Raw genomic sequence first — 12,206 nt, 5'->3', positions numbered from 1 at the left:
AAGAATATATGCAGTGTATTATTTGTTGAAACTGTACTTCCGATTTGATTTGAAACTGTCTCATTGCTATCTGTTTATCAATAAAACTTTGAAAAAAAAAGATTTCTCATCCCACCTTCCAATTTGCACAGCTTTCCTCTGTGGGTACCTCCCACAGTCTACAAAAGCTGACCTATGCTTCAGTCACATGGAAAAATCATTACCCTGCTATTTCACTTTGAGTCTCTCTGGTAAGTCTGCCTTAGCTGCTGCTAGCAAGAGCACCCCAAAGCCACTACTGATAAAGCCCTGTGGAACAGCCACCCCCCTCCACCAGGCCACTTTTTGTGTTAGAGCAGCCACAGATTTGCACTGCCAACCACAAAGCCCAATTCCCATCTCTCCAGAAACTTCTGGCACCAATCTGCTAAGGACTTCCTTGCAACCTCAGCAAACCCTCTAGATATCTGACACTCTTCCTAGGTCAGATTAAAGTTATATTGTGTTTGAAATCACTGTATCATCCCTTAAAACCAAATACTTTTGGGCTGAACTTACAACTTTAGGGTTTTCTTACAGAAAAATCTTTGCTGTGGTACTCAACAACCAAGCACATAAGTCACTGTTGGTCTTTGGAGCATGCTAAAATGAACAAGAACATGACTTTACAAGTGGAACAAACAAACTGCTTGAAAACCAAGTAAGTTGAGTTTCTCATTGCCATCCATGGGAAGCAGTGCTGGGGAAAATCCAAAACTACAGATATTAAGACATTACAGCTCCTCTGTGGAGAAAAAAAAAGGAACCCTTCTCCACTGCTGGTGGGAATGTAGACTGATGCAACCATTATGGAAATCAGTGTGGAGACTCCTCAGAAAACTAGGACTGGAATTCCATTCAATCCAGCTATCCCCTTTCTGGGAATTTTCCCAAAAGAACTGAAAACATCATATAGTGATATATGTGTGCCCATGTTTATGGAAGCACAATTTGTGATAGCCAAATCTTGGGGAAAAAACAAAATGCCCAGCACCTAAAGTATGGATGAAAAAGATGTGGTATTTTTATACAACAGAGAATTACTCAGCTATAAAGAAAAACAAACTTGAAGCCATTGTAGGTGAGTGGATGCAACTTGAGGCTATACTCATAAGTGAAATAAACCAGAGACCCACATGTGTAGGTATCATATTGCCTCCCTAGTGTAAGAACTCAAAAGAAGAAATAAAAACTGAAAGTTTTTGCTTTGGAAGAAACAGAACCTAAGGATTAAATAACAAAGAGAGAGAAAAATTAGGAAGTAAGGTAGGGACAAAACCATACATGTATATATACAAGTTAGATAAGGCAATAATCCCAAGAATTTCCATCAGGTTTTTGAAAATAGCAGTTAATGGATAGAATTCTCACCCAAACTCTCTATGTCAATATCTGTGAACTAAGCAACTACATTGAGGACAGCAATGTGTAAACTAAAACCATGCTTGAAATACCTATCATTTTGGTCTTCTCAATGTATACCATTTCTAATGTCTTATCAATTATAACTATACTCTAATTTTTTAAAGGTAATAAAGGAAAATGAGTCAAGAACAAAAATTTAACATTTATTGAAAGCATGTGGTAATACTCAATCATATGTCCCATCTTGCATAACTATATCTGTTAATATGAGCAAATGACTTGATGATAAAAATAGATAACCTATCAATAAGTGTTAATCAGCTATTCTTGTTTTGCAAATCTGTAATGTAAGCATTGTTATGTTACCCTGTTTCTGTCTTTGCTTTTGTTTTTCTTGCTCTTGTTTTTACTCTTCAAAATAAAAGAAAATTATTCCTTTTTTTTTTCTTTATTTTTAGTATTTAGAGCAGGGTCTTTAGGGTCTTACTATGCAGATCTGACTCATAGTGATTCTCCTGTTTTCAGCCTCCCAAGTGCTAGAATGATAGGCTCACGCCACCACACCCAGTCTCAATTGTGGTCTCAGCATGTCCCGGGGCGGTGGGATGGCACAGCATGCCAGGGAAAAGAAAATTAAATAATAATAAAAACTAAAAAAGAAGTTACAGCCCCTATTGATGACAGAAAAAAAACATTATCTCATGGGAGTTCTGGTACTTTCTCCATTTACTTCAAACTTCTGTTTGTCCAGCATTTGCATGTTGCTCGCTTGCTCCCATGTGTGGATCCTGGCCACTTGAGTTGACTACTGGAAATAACAAAAGAGGAGAGAGGGAAAGGGAGGGGGAGAGGGAGATGGAGACGAAGACAGAGATGGAGATGGAAATGGAGAGGAGATGGAGACAGAGCGGAGATGGAGAGGAAGAAGGAGAAGGAGAAGGAGAAGGAGAAGGAGAAGGAGAAGGAGAAGAAGGAGAAGAAAAAGAGGAGGAGGAGAAGGAAGTGGAAGAGGAGGAAGAGGAAGAAGAGGGGGAGGAGGAAGAGGAAGAAGAGGGGGAGGAGGAGGAAGAGGAATAAGAAGAAGAGGAGGAGCATAGGAGGAGGAAGATAGATGATAGATAGATAGATAGATAGATAGATAGATAGATAGATAGATAGACAGAAAGATAGATAATAGGCAGACATACAGATAAAAAGGTTAACCTCTCCACTGGTGTAATGATTCAAGGAGAATTAATTCTTCAAACAATCATAGGATGAGCATCCCTAATCCAAAAATTCAAAAACCAAAATGCCCCCAAATCTAAAATATCCTGAAATATGAGACATTCTGAGTGACAAAACATACCTTAAATTTCAGATCTTCGAATTTATGGCTAATCAATTGGTAAAAAATCCATGCAAATATTCCAAACTTCAAAATTCCCCAATATAAGAAACACTTCTTATCCAACACATGCTGGGTTTCTGATACTAGAACTGTATTTGTACTTTTTTTCTCATTTTAAATAACTTCGGTACTACAGCTATATATTTAAAACCTTTTGAGATTTTACATCACACCTGTTCAAACACCATGGTCTCTCAATATATATTCAGTAGGGCCGGGGAGATGGTTCAGTGGAATAAGTGCTTCCCTGGCAAGCACAAGGGACTGAGTTCAATCCCTGGTTCCACCAAAAAAAAACCCACAGGCCAATATATATTCAGTGGTCAAATGATTTAGTAAAGATCCTTTTCCATTTTTTTTCAAAAATTATAAATAATTTTACAAACCCCATTGGTCAATCAAAGAAAGACATACAGACAAGAACTGGGGGAAAGTTGGATTTTGTCAAATTTATCACCAAACAGTTCTTCCTCTACTCTTAGATGATTTTCATATCACAACAATAATTTCTTACAGAAGATCAAGATGAAATTAAACAAGAAATTCAACAATATCTACAATTTAATGAAAATTCGAAACACCCTAGTGATGCACATTCAACAGCGAGAAAAGGAAGAACAAACCAAACTCAGAACTCGAACATGGGAAGAAATCATAAAGATTAGAGCAGAAATTAATTCTATTGAGATGAAGAAAGCAGTTCAAAGAATTAACGAATCAAAGACCTGGTGCTTTGAAAGATTAAATAAAATCGATAATCCCCTAGCTAACCTCATCGAAAAGAGGAAAGAAAAAATTCAAAACACAAACAATAACGAACGAAAAGAGTGTAACTGCCACGGATCCAGTGGAAATTCAGAAAATTGTCAATAGTGACCTTGAGTACCTTTACTCTCACACAATAGAAGACACGGAAGAAACGGACAGATTCCTAAAAAGATACAAATTACAAAAACTGAATCAAGAAGATATAATATCTCTCAATAACCCAATAACAGGCAATGAAATACGAAATGTAATAAAAAGCCTACTGGCAAAGAAAAGTCCAGGCCCTGAGAGATTCACAAGAAATTTACATAACATATAATCCCAACACTCCTCAAACACTTCAAAGAAATGGAAAAGGAAGCAATCCTCCCAAAATCATTTCTGGAAGCAAGTATTATACTGATACCAAAACCAGGGAAAGACGCAACTGAAAAAGAGAGCTACAGGCCAATCTCCCTCATGAACATATATGCAAAAATCCTCAATAAAATCCTAACGAATAGAATACAGCAAATCATCAAGAAGATTATATACCATGACCAGGTAGTATTCACCCCAGGATGGATGAACCATCCCAAGGATGGTTCCATATACACAAATCTATAAATGTAATACACTATATCAATACAGTGAAAACTAAAAACCACATGATCATCTCCATTGATGTAGAAAAGACTTTTGACAAAGTCCAACACTCATCATGTTCAAAGTCCTACAGAAAATTGGAATAGAAGGCTTCTATTAATCTGATAAAAGGCTTCTATCAATCTGATAAAAGCCATTTATGAAAACCCAAAGGCTAACATAATTCTAAATGGGGAAAAACTGAAATCTTTTACTCTCAGATCTCGTACAACACAAGGATGACCTCTATCACCTCTCCTATTTAATATTTAATAGTTCTGGAAACATTAGCTAGAGCCATTAGACAAGAGGGAGAATTAAAAGGAATAAGAATAGGTAAAGAAGAAGTTAAGTTTTCATTATTTGCAGATGACATGATACTTTACTTGGAAGACCCAAAAAAATCCACCAAAAAGCTACTAGAATTGATACACAAATTCAGTAGCAGAACTGTCCTACCAATTTGATTTGAAACTGCCTCATTGCTATTTGTTTCTCAATAAAATTATGGAAAAAAAATTCAGTAGCATAACATGATACAAAGTCAATACCCAAAAGTCAATAGCATTCCTCTACACAGATAACAAACACACTGAGAGGAAAATTAGAGAAACAATACCTTTTATAATAGCACCACGGAAAATGAAATAGCTTGGAATTCATCTAACTAGAGAAGTTAAAGATTTTTTTCAAGGAAAATTACAGTACTCTCAAAAAAGAGAATGTAGAGGATTTCAGAAAATGGAAAGATATTCCCTACTCCTGGATAGGAAGAACCAACATTGTGAAGATGGCCACACTCCCAAAATTGCTGTACTGATTTAATGCAATCCCTATCAAACTACCACCAACATACTTCACAGACCTAGAGAAATCATTCCCAAAATTTACTTAGAACCAGAAAAGACCCAGAATAGCAATGACAAACCTGGCCAACAAAAACAAGGCAGGAGGCATTATAATTCCTGACTTGAAATTATACTACAAAGCTACTGTGATATAATCAGCATGGCACTGCCAACAAAATAGACCTGTGGATCAATGGAATAGATTAGAAAATGCAGAGGCCTCTACAAACACACTCAGCCACCTGATCTTTGACAAAGTAGCCAAACACATTTACTGGAAGAAAGATGGACTCTTTAACAAATGGTGCTGGAAAAACTAGCTCTCTACAGGCTGAAAACTAAAAGTTGACCTAGTTCTATCACCATGCACTAAGCTAAAGTCAAAGTGGATTAAAGATCTAAACATTAAAACAGAAACACTAAATCTCCTGGAAGACAAAGTAAGGGGAATTCTTGAAGATATAGGGGTAGACAAAGAGTTCATGAACAAAAATCAAATCTCACGGGTAATACTTGAAAGAATTAACAACTGGGACCACCTCTTATTAAGAAACTTTTTCACATCAAAAGAAATTACCAACAAAGTGAAAAGACTGCCCACAAATTTGGAAAAATCTTAACTAATAAGCACTCAGACAAAGGTCTGATCTCTGGAATTTATAAAGAATTAAAAAACCATTAGGGCCCCAAAATTTAAAGACCCAATCCAAAAATGGGCATCCAAGATGAACACATACTTCTCAGAGGACGAAATTAGAGAAGCAAATAAATATATCAAAAAATGCTCCACATCACTAGCTATCCATGAAATGCAAATTAAAACATCACTGAGATACCATCTCACCCCAGAAAGAATGGCTATCATAAAGAAATCAACCAACAACCAATGTTGGAGAGGCTGTGGGCAAAAAGGAACCCTTCTCCACTGCTGGTGGGAATGTAGACTGGTGCAACCATTATGGAAATCAGTGTGGAGACTCCTCAGAAAACTAGGACTGGATATCCCACTCAATCCAGCTATCCCCCTACTGGGCATTTTCCCAGAGGAACTGAAAATGTCATATCATAGTGATATATGTGTACCTATGTTTATAGCAGCACAATTTGTGATAGCCAGATCTTGGAAACAAGCAGGATGCCCATCATCTGAGGAATGGATGAAAAAGATGTGCTGTTTTTATACAATGGAGTATTACTCAGCTATAAATAATGATAAACTCAAAGCCTTCACTTTTAACTGGATGCCACTTGAAGATATACTCATAAGTGAAATAAACCAGATCCACATGTGTAAATATCATACAGTCTCCCTAGTATAAGAACTCAAAAGTAGAAATACAAATAGAAAGATATAACACAATTAAAAAGAAAGAACTTGAGGAGTGGACAACAAATATAGGGCAAGGAGAAAAGCTTGGAAACATGACAGGGCCAAGCCATACATTTATACACACAAGATGGCTAAGGCAAGGATCCTGAGAATCTGTAGCATGTTTTTGAAACTAGCAGCTAATTGGTAGGATTCTCACCCTGACCAACTCTATATGCTGATAACTGTGAACTAAGCAGCTGCACTGAAGATAACAATGTGTAATTGTAGGGTCATGCTTGGAATGCCTGTCATTCTAGTCTTCTAAATACACACTGCTTGTCATGACATGCCAATTACTGCCATACTGTCTCTCAAGTAAATGTGTTTTTTTGTTTTATTTTTTTTAAAAAAAGGGGCAATAAATGAAATCAAGCAACAGGGAAGAAAAGGTCACAGGACAGTCCTGCTACAGTGTTGTATATGGTTAGATTTCTTAATTTCTGTGTAAAATTATGTAATTCTTTACTCCTATTTTTTCAATTTTTTTATTTTTTAATTTTTGTCTACATAGTCTGCAGGGACTTAAAGTTTAACATATAATTACTTGATCAAAAATACCTGTTCCATGTAAGCCTAAGATGTTTGATAATCAGACAGTTACGTTAAACCCAACTGCATATGTTGGAGGGTAATAATAAGCTTCTCTTCTGGAGGGTTCACAACCTAAGTTGAATACCAAAAATTAGAGAAAAATAAGGGCTGCAAAGACAGTCAACATTTTGACCCTAGCCTTTCGAGGACAGTGACGACTCAGGACATAGGAAAACATATACTGTAACATTATGTACCTCAGTTGTGTCCCAAATTTTCTGATCAACGAGATAATAGGGATACAGAGGAATGTGCTAGGTGATGTAGAGTGTGCCTAAGGAGAGTCACATGAAGAGAAAATATTCTTTCATGCTTTCACAGAGAGCAAATTGGTCAAGCAATGGCTGTGACTCATCCACATCGCTGACACTCACAAAGGATCTATAAACTGCCATATAGGGTTTCAGGTTAAATCCTGAAGGGATTTGACTGGCCTTATCAAATACAAAAGTTACATTTCTTGTTATATAGGTCTTGCTTTATCTTGATCTTAATGATCCAGCAGAAAAGTATGAAAACAAAGTATAAAAAGTAAAGTCAAATTAATATGCTGAGCTGTAAAATGCTCAAGTCAACAACTTTGGACATTACCAGTCTTACAGAAAACCCACTACTGTTATAGACTACTGAACTATATTGGTAGATTCTGCTGAATTCAAGCACCTGCAATTTTTCTCTGATAAAACTACCCAAAGAAGTGGGATAGAAATGAACGACTCTTTTATATCTGTATACTCAAAATAGTTAGGATATATATACAACTCCATTCTCTTAATTCAATGAACAAAGAGGTTTGTTATAATAGTGTTTGAGACAGGATATGATGTCTGCATCTTGTACAATGAATAACCACTAAGACAACAATATTCAATGTATTAATTATTGAAAATGTGCCAGTAATCCGTTATGAAACTGTCTCATTGATATTTATTTCTCAATGAAATTATTTTAAAAAATAATAATAAAAATAAAATCAAAAATAAGAAAAAAAGATCAAAAATTTTTCTGCCCCTTACTTTCAATGCTTAATGTCTCTCTCCTCTGTCACAACTTAGTTTTTTGAGGAGATACAGTATATCAAGCCACTCGCTCATGTGAGGAAGCTTCAGTATCCAGGGAATAACTAGAGATGAAAACAGAGCTTGGATGGATGCTTCTCAGGTACATTTCCCCCAGGGATAGGCACTCAAAATCCTTCAGGTTTATGTTTTGTATCCAAATATATGTTTTCATCTGTATCTTAAGGTTTGTTTCTAATTTATAGAGAATCACAGAACTTTGAAATTATAAAGATCATGGAACTCATCTAATCTGTCCCCTTTTGTGTATGTGGTAAGTAGTTTCCACCTCATTAGGAACCTTCCACAAATTAGATTTCTATTTTGAACAAGGTTATACATTCCATTCCTACTAAAGTCTAGTTACTCCTTCCTTGAGACTTTCTATAACCATCTTATATGTGCACCATGGCTGTACAGGATAGGACATTGCTTTTTGACTATTTGGTCCTTTGATTATTAAAATTGTTGTGGTTAACATGGATTCTCCTCTTTTCCAGATAAAGGATCCACCATTGATTCAATTGTGCCTCCTTCAACAAGATTTTAAGACATTTTTTGCCCAAATAGCTTTCTTTTCTCTATTTTTGTCCAGGCTCTAGTCAGAGTTTTTCTAACTCTTTATATTGAAAATTTTAAAAGAATAATATAATAAGCTCATATACCCTCTTGCTAGGTTCAATAGTTACTAACTTTTGATTTTTACTGCTCCCTTTCTGTATAGAAACACACATACACACAAGCAAAACATTTAGAATAAAAGATACAGGCATTATGAGAGGTTTGCCAGGATATTTCAACATAGCTCCCCTAAGAATAAGGATATTGTCCCACAGTATTATAACCAAACTCAAGAAGAAACAAAACTTCTGTTATATTATCTACTGTTCAATCTGTATCCAATTTACACTTATTGTTTTCATCTTGTAAGTTGTAGCAAACCCCTTGACATTCATAAGCTTTCATTTCCTAAAAGATAACATGAGATAAAATTACAATGTAAAGTAATTGTGAGACAACAATATGCGATATATTAATTATTATAACTGTACTACTAACCTGTTTTGAAACTGTCTCACTGCTACTTATTTCTCAATAAAATTATTGAAGTATAAAAAATAAAGTAGTTGTGAGATTTCCAAATGTTATTCAATCATTGTACAAGCATTTAAAGAGCACCTGCTGCATAAAACAGATGTGGTTTTGCAGACTAATGAAAACAGTGATGGAAACGGTGGGTATGGTCATTGCCATGACTTCATCATGAGGAACTAAGCGATCAGAAAAAGCCTCTTATAATTCAGATTAGCAGGTAGATAGTGAGTCAGCACCATCACATAGAGATATATGCATTCTTCAAAAGGTATGTGCTTTATTTAAATTAAAAACATAGGTGTGTATGTATTACTAATCTTTCAGCCATAACTTCCTTTGAGCATGAGACTGTGCTGATTGGAAATTAGTACCACCTTCCTTGTAAAAATCAGACCCGGATGCAGCATCTCAGACTCACAGAATGGAGTCTTGCTTCTGACCCTCCAGAAACACAGAAGGTGGAAGATACCATCACCACCTTCACCTTTGCCATGCATAAGACAAGAAACTACAGAAATCTGCCCTTGAAGAACTAAACTATCCAGAAAAACAGCTGGCATGCAGTTGATAGTCTCTTTATGAAGAGAACACACATTTAGGTCTGTAATAAAGTCCATGATCAGAAACCACATACACACACACACACACACACACACACACACTTCAAAGGTTTCAGTCCAGAACCTCACTGTATATATGAATAGATAATGTAAGATAATAAGTGCCTACAAAGACACTTTAGTGAGGAAAATGATTTTGTTTGCAGTTTCTCTCTGTCACTACATTTATTTTTCTTTTCTTTTCTTTTTTTTTTAAAGAGAGTACAAAATTGTACTAAAACAGAAAAACTACAAGTGATATCGAATTTCACTTAACAAAGTAATATGAATTTCACAGCACTTGTTGTAATGTATAGTGTTGTCTTCCAACCAGTTATTCACATTATCAGACATATGCATGCAAAATTGGAAGAAGAAAGAAATACATAAGAAATTGAGAGGAGAAAAGAAAGAAACAATTGAAAAAAGGATACAAAGTAAGCATTATCTGCTCCTTTCCATAGAACAGCAGAAAGCCACAGTACAGTTGTCCAAACCAACCTGCTTACATACATTGATGTATCACTCTCTCTCCTGTCCTCCTCAACTCAGTAACTCTTTCCTCTTGAATAAGTTCATTCCCTTTTCCCAGGATCTACTGTACCCTTCAGATTCTATTTTCTCTTTAATGTTCTTACACTAAGGAGACAACATGATGTTTGCACATGCAGGTGTGATTCATTTCACTTAAGGATATGGTCTCTAGTTGCATCCATTTACCAACAGAAGTCTCAAATTTATCCTGTTTTATACCTAAATACTATTGCATTCTATAAAATATCACATTTTCTTTATTGATTCCTCAGTTGATGAGCATCTGGGTTGGTTCCTGGAATTAGCTATGACGAATTGTGCTGCTGTGAACATAGGTGCACATATCATTGTGGTATGATGTTTTCAGTTCTTCTAGAAAAATACCCAGGAGGGGATTAGCTTGCTTGAACGGGATCTCCAATCCCAGCTTTTTCAGGAATCTCCACATTGATTGCCATAGAGGTTGTACCAGTCTGCACTCCTACCAGCGGTGAAGAAGAGTTTCTTTTTCTCCACAGCCCCTCCAGCATTTGTTATTGGCTGACTCTTCATGTTAACCATTCTTACTGGGGTGAGATGTAATCTCAGTGTTGTTTTAATTTGCATTTCTCAAATGACCAACGATGTTGAACATTTTTTTCATATATTTATTTCTCATTTGTGTTCCTTCATCTGAAAAGTGTATAGTCATCTTAGATGCCCATTTTTCAATTGGGTCTTTGAATTTGGGGGGTCTGATTTTTTTAATTCTTCATATGTTCTAGAAGTCCTTTGTCAGATGGATAATCAGCTATAACTTTTCGCAGTTTGTTGGTTTTCCTTATCCTCTGCTGGAGATTTCCTTTGAGGTGTATAAAGTTTTCAAAGAGAAGAGATCCAAATTATTGATTCTTTAATTCCCATGCAGTTTGTTTTTTGTTCATGTACTCTCTATCTGCCCCTATGTCTTTAAGATTTCTATCTAAATTTTCTTCCAGAAGATATAGTGTTTCTATTTTAATATTTAAATTTTTGATCCATTTTGACTGTAGTTTAGTGCATGGTGATAGACATGGGTGTTATTTTAGCCTTCAGCATGTGGAAATCCAGTTTTTCTAGCACCAATTATTGAAGAGACTATCTTTCTTCCAGGGAAGATGCTTGGCCCCTTTGTAAAAGATAAGGTGGCTGAGTGTTTGCTGTTGTTTCTGCATCTTCTAATCTATTCCACTGATCCTCAGTTCTGTCTCTGTACCAGTGTAATGCTGATTTTATCACAGCATACTTACAGTATAATTTCAGGTCCAGGATTATGATACCTCATGCCTTTCCTTTGTTTTCAGGGCTAATTTTGATGTTCTAGGTCTCTTTTGGTTCCAGATAAATTTTAGGAAAGTTTTCTCTAGTTCTGTGAGGTATAGTAATGGTATTTTAATCAGGATTAAATTGAATCTGTATAACAATTTGGGAGGTATGGCCATTGTCACAATGTTGGTTCTTTCTATCCAGGAACACGGATTATCTGTCCACTTTTTAAAATCCTCTTCAATCACTTTTCTCAGAATACCATAATTTTCACTGTATAAATCATTTACTTCCTTTGTGATATTGATTCCTAAGTTTTTATTCTTTTTTTCCCCTTTGGATATCATTGTGAAAGGTGTGGTTTCCATAAATTCTCTCTCAGTGTGTTCATTATTTGTATAGAAAAATGCTACCAATTGTTGGGTGTTGACTTTGTACCCTGCTAGGTTGCTGAATTTGGTGATTAAATCTACAAGACTCTTAGTGTAGTTTTTGGGGTTCTCTGTGTAGAATGTCATGTCATCTGCAAATAAGGATAGTTTTGCTTCCTTTCCAATCCTTATTCCTCTCTCTCTCTCTCTCTCTCTCTCTCTCTCTCTCTCTCTCTCTCTCTCTCTCATCAAATTGCTCTGACTAATGTTTCCAGAACTATATTGAATA

Source organism: Octodon degus, unplaced genomic scaffold (genome assembly GCF_000260255.1).
Source record: "Octodon degus isolate 3935 unplaced genomic scaffold, OctDeg1.0 scaffold00032, whole genome shotgun sequence".
NCBI classification, from domain to species: Eukaryota; Metazoa; Chordata; class Mammalia; order Rodentia; family Octodontidae; genus Octodon; species Octodon degus.
The sequence above is the reverse complement of the archived record's forward strand: the minus strand, read 5'-3'. Positions refer to the sequence as shown.